The following is an 8,660-nucleotide window of genomic DNA, read 5'->3' as shown; positions in this document are numbered from 1 at the left end:
GTCAACGCCGCCTCGCCGCCGACGCGTTCCGGCCGCCGCGTTCGCCCTCGCCGCGCTCCCCACCGGCCGGCCACTCCGTCCCGCCACCACTCCGGCTCCCCGCCGGCCGGATCCGGCGAGATCCGGCCCGGGAGCACCTCGCCGCCTTCATCCCCAACTCCGGCGGCCCACCTTCGAAACCGGCCAACCTCGTAAAGCGTGCCGCGATCCAGATCTGGCAGCTACAGTAAACCCTAACCGCGAGGTGGAATTTTCTTCTAAGTCCTCAAATTCTCAGATACATATGCCCTTGTTCATCGCGCTATAACTTTGCATCCGTAGCTCCGTTTTGGGCATATATCATATCAAAATGTTCGTCTCAGAGAGAATATCATTTCATCTCATTGCATCATTTTCATTTGAGTTCATCTAGATGCCCGAAATTCTGTTAGAAGAGTGCTATTTGAGATATTTGTCAGATTTGCTGCTCCAATTAGATATTTGTCATTTTTGCCATGATTGTTGTGTGCATGATATGCCCCTGATCTCTACATATGTTTTGTTAAGGGTCTTGCCATCTTTCCAGAGGTGCAACCCATGTATTTTTGTGATGTGTGTGGTGACTAGCACAAGCTTGCAAAGTGAGGCATTTGCTAATGCTGATTTCAGGGACTTAGCATTTCCACTAAGTCCTTGAGCTGTTTATCTCATATGGCCATATGTTCATGTTGTTTCCTAGTGATCCGTGCCTCTTTTGAGGATGATCAGTAAGGATGTTTTGTTAATCTTGTAGTGCTCTATACATCCATGTCTTTGTTTGCAATTATGGAGCATCCTAGCTTGAGTCAATCGAGCTCTACTTTTGTCATTTCGTGAATCTGGGCAGATTGTCTACTTGTTAGCGATTTTGCCGATGATGTTGTAGTTGATCCGTGCATGCTATGCTATTGTTCTTGCCATGTCTAGCTTGCATTTTGTGTATTCTTGATGGGTGTATGCTTATCTTGTCATGACATGCTCTGTAGTGAGTGCATCGAGCTCGTAAACATACCTACTTGATATCTGTTTCAGCACGCTCCAGTTTTCACAAGTCTGAGAACTGATTATGTTTTTGCCATGTTCACATGCTTGCAATTGTATTTTTTGATCCCTTTTGGCTCAAGGTCACTAAGGGACTTTTGTTAAGCTCTTTGAGTAGCTCCATGCCATGCTTTACTTTGCCATGTTCAGGTCCTGTAGCATATAGTTTTCATGCTCCGAAGAGTGCTATCTGATCTGAAATTACAGACAAGTGTTAATTTCACTAAGTCTGAAATCTGTTTGTCAAATGCATTTTTGCCATGCTTTTTTGAACCTGTTAATGGATGAATTGGCCGTAGCTCAGTGCTAGACTTTTGTTAAGCTTCTTGAATGCATTCCTGCCATTTATTTTTTATGCCATGTTTGGGTGCTGTAGCATGTTCATCTTGTCGCATTTAGATGGCTACTTACTGTAAATCGCAGAACGTGGTCATATTTGAATTGCTTGCCATTTCCAAACCGTAACTCCGATTCCGGCGTTCTTTATATCGTTTTCAAGCGATTTCATCTCATTTTTCCAGTGGCACACTTGGATTTCCAAGTTGAGGCCAGGTTCATGCATCCCTTGTCAAATCTTGCGTATGCATCCCGCTTCGCATCCCGCATAGCATACCATCTTTGCATCATATTGTTTGAGTTTGCACGTGGTTGATTGTGTCCTTGTTGCTTGTTTGTCTTGTTTGGGTAGAGCCCGGAGACGAGTTCGCTAATGAGGAGCCCATTGAGTTTGCTTTCGAGGATCCAGTCAACTCTGACAACTTTGCAGGCAAGATGAACATACCCTCGAAATCACTACTATCTTTGCTTTGCTAGATGCTCCCTCTTTTGCTATGCCTATGCTACGATGCCTACCACTTGCTTATCATGCCTCCCAAATTTCCATGTTCAGCCTCTAACCCACCATGTCCTAGCAAACCGATGATTGGCTATGTTACCGCTTTGCTCAGCCCTTCTTATAGCGTTGCTAGTTGCAGGTGAAGATTGGAGACCGTTCCTTGTTGGAACATTATTTACTTGTTGGGATATCATTATATTATCTTGTTATCTTAATGCATCTATATACTTGGAAAAGGGTGGAAGGCTCGGCCTCTCGCCTAGTGTTTTGTTCCACTCTTGCCGCCCTAGTTTCCGTCATATCGGTGTTATGTTCCCGGATTTTTGCGTTCCTTACGCGGTTGGGTTATAATGGGAACCCCTTGATAGTTCGCCTTGATTAAAGCTTTTCCAGCAATGCCCAACCTTGGTTTTACCATTTGCCACCTAGCCTCTTTTTCCCTTGGGTTTCCGGAGCCCGAGGGTCATCTTATTTAACCCCCCCCCCCGGGATAGTGCTCCTCTGAGTGTTGGTCCAACCTAGAGCCCCTTGCAGCGCCACCTCGAGGAAACTCGAGGGATGGTTTTAGTTGTACGGATTGCTTATCCGATTGTGCCCTAAGAACGAGATATGTGCAGCTCCTATCGGGATTTGTCGGCACATTCAGGAGGTGTTGCTGGATTTGTTTTAACCTGTCGGAGTGTATTGAAGAACCGAGGTACCGAGTCTGATCGGAACGTCTCGGGAGGAGGTCTATTCCTTTGTTGACCGTGAGAGCTTGTCATGGGCTAAGTTGGGACTCCCCTGCAGGGATTTGAGACTTTCAAAAGCCGTGCCCGCGGTTATGGGCAGATGGGAATTTGTTAATGTACGGTTGTAGATAACTTGAACCTTAACTTAATTAAAATGAATCAACAGTGTGAGTTATGTTGATGGTCTCTTCTCGGCGGAGTCCGGGAAGTGAACACGGTGTTGGAGTAATGCTTGCCGCAGGATGCCCTCTAGTTTCTCGATCGCGCTTTGCCTCCTCTTCTCGATCTCTTTTGTGAACTGGTTAGCCACCATATTATCTAGTCGCTTGCTGCAGCTCCACATATTTACCTTGCCTTACCTATAAGTTTAAATAGTGTTGATCGTGAGGGTGCGAGATTGCTGAGTCCCTGTGGCTCACAGATTACTTCCAAACCAGATGCAGGGCATGATGATTCCGCTCCAGGTGACGCGCTTGAGCTCAAGTGGGAGTTCGACGAGGACTCTCAACGATACTACGTGTCTTTCCCTGATGATCAGTAGTGGTGCCCAGTTGGGGGTGATCGGGACCGTGTCGCATGTTGGGTTATCTTTTATTTTGGCGCCGTAGTCGGGCCATGAGTGTTAGAATGTTGTAATGCTATTTATGTACTTTGTGTGACGTGGTGAGTGTAAGCCAACTATGTATCTCCCCTTTATTATTTATATTACATGGGATGTTGTGATGATTGCCTAACTTGCGACATTGCTTTCAATGCGGTTATGTCTCTAAGTCATGCCTTGACACGTGGGAGCTATAGCCGCATCGAGGGCGTTACATCATCGTACCTCAAAGAGAACAAGAGCTAGCTGGATTTCCTCTCTGAGACCACCCCTGAACTGGTATATCATGCTCTTCTCGTCAGGGACGTCCTGCTTAGCAAATCGGGCAAGCTTCTGAAACAACTTGTTGTAGTCATAGACAGACATAGAGCCTTGCTTCAGGTTGCGGAATTCATCACGCTTGCTTTCAACCACGCTCTGAGGAATATGATGAGCTTTGAAGTCTTGACAGAATTCATCCCAGGTAATCACACGGCCTCCTCTGGAATCTTTGTACTGCTGGAACCATTCTGCAGCTTGGTCTTTGAGTTGGAAGGAAGCGAACTTGACAAAGTCCTCAGGCCTGACGTTACTGCACTCGAAATGCTTGCATAAGTCCACAAGCCAATCGTCAGCATCAGTTGCCTCAACACAATTGCTGAAGGTCTTTGGCTGGTTAGCAAGGAACTGGTTGAGTGTAGCAAAGTGATTCTGATTGTTGCCTTGGTTGCCTTGGTTGCCTTGGTTCTCTTGGTTACGCTCTTGAAGAATTTGCATGATCAACTGCGTGTTTGCATTGGTTGCAGCCATCACAGCTTGCCATGCCTCCGGAGGAGGAGGTGGTGGTGGCGGATCAGGATTCGGAGTCGTGCGTGTTGGAGGATCCATCCTGAAGAGGTTGACATCCATTAGCACCTTGACAGATAAAATATTGAAGCTGAATCCAACGGGTTGAAATTGCAACATATAGTCTTCCCACCCACCCAACCCTGGCTTTCAGAACAAGACTTCGTCTCAAGCTCCAAGATCGAGTGCTCCGTACCACCGTCTGCTTTCAGAGGTCACGTGCAACAAGTGCCAACAGAAGGGTCACTATGCCAACAAGTGTTTCAACCAGAGGCGTCTTCCTCCTCCTCCTCCTGTCAGATCGGCAAGTACAGCTATGGTCAAGCATAACACCAAGTCCGCGAAGGTCCACTTGCTGAATGCAGCTCAGGCAGAGGACTCGCCAGATGTGATTATGGGTAACCTTCCTGTTAATGACATTCCCGCAAGAGTTCTTTTTGACACTGGTGCATCTTTATCATTTTTATCGAAGCCTTTTGCATCCATGCATGATGTGCATACTATTGATTTGCCTAAGCTGATAGCGGTTTCTTCTCCGGGTTTGTTCATGAACACTAAAATGATGGCTCTGGATGTTACTATCACCTTGGGTGATTACAAGTTCTTTTCTTCTCCTATGGTTCTTGGTAACTCGGATATTGATCTTATTCTCGAGATGGATTGGCTTTCTAAGCACAAGGCACATCTTGATTATGCAGCCAGGCAGATTCAATTGACTCATTCGTCTGAGGATGTAATTGTCTTTGCCGCTCGGGATGATACCATCCGTCTGTTTTCTCTCAATGAGAAGGGTGAACTGGATGCTATCTCGCAAATTCCAGTCGTTTTCGAATATCAAGACGTCTTTCCAGAAGAGCTTCCAGGAATGCCTCCGCACCGGCCAGTTGAATTCGTCATCGATCCTGAGCCCGGTAAGGAACCAGTGTGCAAGCGTCCTTACAATCTCGGACCTGAAGAGTTGAAGGAGCTGAAGAAGCAACTCGATATTCAAGAGAGAATGGGTCTCATCCGGCCTAGTTCTTCTCCATGGGGTTGTGGTGTTCTTTTTGTGAAGAAGAAGGATGGAACGGACCGACTTTGTGTTGATTACCGTCCATTGAACAAGAAGACCATCAAGAACAAATACCCACTTCCCAACATCAACGAGCTGTTCAAACAACTCAAAGGTGCCCAAGTATTCTCCAAGCTTGATCTCTGTATGGGTTATCATCAGATTCGAATCCGTGAGCAAGATATTACCAAGACAGCTTTCAGGACAAGCTATGGTTCATATGAATACACTGTCATGTCTTTTGTCCTCGTCAACGCTCCTCCGACTTTCTCTCGCATGATGAACTTCATCTTCAACGCCTACACCAATGACTTTGTTCTGGTCTATCTCGACGACATTCTGGTTTTCTCGAAGAACAAGGAAGATCATGCCAAGCACTTGCGTTTGGTGCTTGATAAGCTGAGGGAACACCAGTTCTTCGCCAAGTTCTCCAAGTGCGAATTTTGGCTCGATGAGGTTCTTTATCTTGGTCATATCATCTCTGCCAAGGGCTTTGCGGTGAATCTTGAGAAGGTGTCTGCAATTGTGAATTGGGAACCTCCTCAGAATGTGAAGCAACTCCGTAGCTTCCTCGGTCTCGCAAGCTATTGTCGAAGATTCGTTGAAAACTTTTCTAAGATCGCGAAGCCTCTCCCAAATCTTCTCCAGAAGCACGTCAAGTATGTTTGGTCTCCGGAGTGTGACATTGCTTTCAAAACTTTGAAAGAGAAATTGATCACTGCTCCAGTTCTGACTCCGCCTGATGAATCCAAGCCGTACGAGGTCTTTTGTGATGCCTCTCTCCAAGGTCTTGGCGCAGTGTTGATGCAAGAGAAGAAAGTTGTTGCTTATACCTCTCGCCAATTGAAGCCCAATGAGAAGAACTACCCCACTCATGATCTCGAGTTGGCGGCAGTTGTGCATGCTCTTTTGACTTGGATACATCTCTTATTGGGAAGAAAAGTGGACATTTTCACTGATCACAAGAGTCTCAAGTACATCTTCACTCAGCCTAATCTCAACCTTAGGCAAACTCGATGGGTCGAAATGATTCAAGAGTATAATCCGAGTATCGAGTATACTCCAGGCAAGGCCAATGTGATTGCTGACGCATTGAGCAGAAAGGCTTATTGCAACAGTCTGATTCTCAAGCCTTATCAACCCGAGCTTTGTGAAGCTTTCCGCAAACTTAATCTGCAAGTTGTTCCTCAAGGTTTCCTCGCCAACCTTTAAGTCTCTCCTACCTTGGAATACCAGATTCGCCAAGCTCAACTTCTTGATGCTATGGTGAAAAAGGTGAAGATTGGGATTGCCAAGAGTCAACCCAAGTACAAGTGCTACCGCCTTGATGACAACGACACTCTCTTCTTCGAGGATCGTATTATTGTTCCCAAAGGTGAACTTCGTAAAGTGATCATGAACGAGGCTCACAATTCTCTCCTCTCCATCCACCCTGGGAGCACGAAGATGTATCAGGACCTCAAGCAGGCTTATTGGTGGACTCGAATGAAGCGCGAGATTGCTCAATTCGTGAATGAATGTGATGTCTGCAGAAGAGTGAAGGCAGAACATCAAAGACCAGCTGGTCTCCTCCAACCTCTTGCCATTCCAGAATGGAAGTTTGACCACATTGAAATGGACTTCGTGACTGGGTTTCCAAAGTCCAAGCGTGGCAATGATGCTATATTCGTTGTCATCGATAAACTCACCAAAGTGGCTCACTTTCTGCCCATCAAAGAGTTAATCACTGCAGCTCAATTGGCGGAACTCTATACCTCTCGAATTGTCTCTCTGCACGGTATTCCACAGGTGATCTCTTCAGACCGTGGCAGCATCTTTACCTCCAAGTTTTGGAATTCTTTTCAAAAGGCCATGGGCACCAACATCCGCTTCAGCACAGCTTTCTATCCTCAAACTAGCGGTCAAGTCGAGTGTGTCAACCAGATTCTTGAAGATATGCTCAGGGCTTGTGTGATCTCCTTCGGCATGAAGTGGGAGGATTGTCTTCCTTATGCTGAATTCTCCTACAACAATAGTTTTCAAGCAAGTTCGGGCAAGGCCCCATTTGAAATTCTGTATGGCAGGAAGTGTCGTACCCCTCTCAACTGGTCTGAAACCGGTGAACGTCAGCTTCTCGGAAATGACTTAATCACAGAGGCAGAGGAAATGTGCAAAGTCATTCGAGATAACCTCAAAGCAGCCCAATCCCGCCAGAAGAGCTACTATGATAGTAAGCACCGTGATTTGGCTTTCGAGATCGGAGATCATGTTTACCTCCGCGTCTCTCCTATGAAAGGTACTCGCCGCTTCGGTATCAAAGGGAAGCTTGCCCCTAGATACGTGGGACCTTTCAAGATCGTCAGCAAGAGAGGCGATCTCGCCTATCAACTCGAGCTTCCTTAAAACTTTGCAAATGTTCATGATGTGTTCCATGTCTCTCAGATTCGAAAGTGCTTCAAGACTCCTGAATGCACTGTCAACTTCGAGGACATTGAGCTCCAAGAAGATCTCTCTTATCATGAGCACCCAATTGCTATTCTTGAAGAGACTGAACGCAAGACTCGCAACAAGTCAATCAAATTCCTCAAAGTCAAGTGGTCACACCATTCCGACCGTGAAGCTACCTGGGAACGTGAGGATCACCTCCGTTCTTAGTACTCGGTGTTCTTTCAGTCCTAGATCTCGGGACGAGATCCTTTCATAGTGGTGGAGTGTTGTAACACCCCGGATATGACTTTCCCAATATGTATTCCAACTCTTGTCGTTTCCGGCCTTAAGTTATTTTATTTTCTCGGGTTCAGGTTTTCACGTCCGTGTGTTGTTGTCGTTGTCATGCATCTCATATCATGTCATCATGTGCATTTCATTTGCATACGTGTTCATCTCATGCATTCGAGCATTTTCCCTGTTGTCCGTTTTGCATTCCGGCGCTTCGTTCTCCTCTGGTGGTCATTTCTACCTTTCTTTCGTGTGTGGGGATTAAACATTTCTGGATTGGACCGAGACTTGCCAAGCGGCCTTGGTTTACTACTGGTAGACCGCCTGTCAAGTTTCGTACCATTTGGACTTTGTTTGATACTCCAACGGTTAACCGAGGGACCGAAAAGGCCTCGTGTGTGTTGCAGCCCAACACCCCTCCAATTTGGCCCAAAACCCACCAAAACCCTCTCCATCATCTAGAGCGTTCGATCACGATCGCGTGGCTGAAAACCGCACCTCATTTGGACTCTCCTAGCTCCCTCTATGCCTATTTAAAGACACCCCCGAATTTCTCCTTCCCCTTCCTCCCGAAAACCCTAGATCCACTTCGTCCGCCGCCGCCGGACATTTTCGCCACCGACGGACGTGTCCGACATCCGCCACCGCCGCCACATGGCACGCCCCCATTCGCCGCCGCCTCGCGCCCACATCGCCGCCGCTCCGGCCCGGGAGGCCCGGATCGGGCCCCCGAGGCCCAGACGCCCTTGCCGCCGCCCGCCTTCGTCTCCCTCCCGTGCGGCCGAGTGCGCCGCCCACCGCCGCCATTTCCGGCAGCCGCCAAGCTCCTCCACACCGGCGAACTCGGCGTCCGGCGACCCC

The sequence above is a fragment of the Triticum aestivum genome, chromosome 4A, assembly GCF_018294505.1.
Source record: "Triticum aestivum cultivar Chinese Spring chromosome 4A, IWGSC CS RefSeq v2.1, whole genome shotgun sequence".
Lineage (NCBI taxonomy): Eukaryota > Viridiplantae > Streptophyta > Magnoliopsida > Poales > Poaceae > Triticum > Triticum aestivum.
This window is presented reverse-complemented; position numbering follows the sequence as displayed.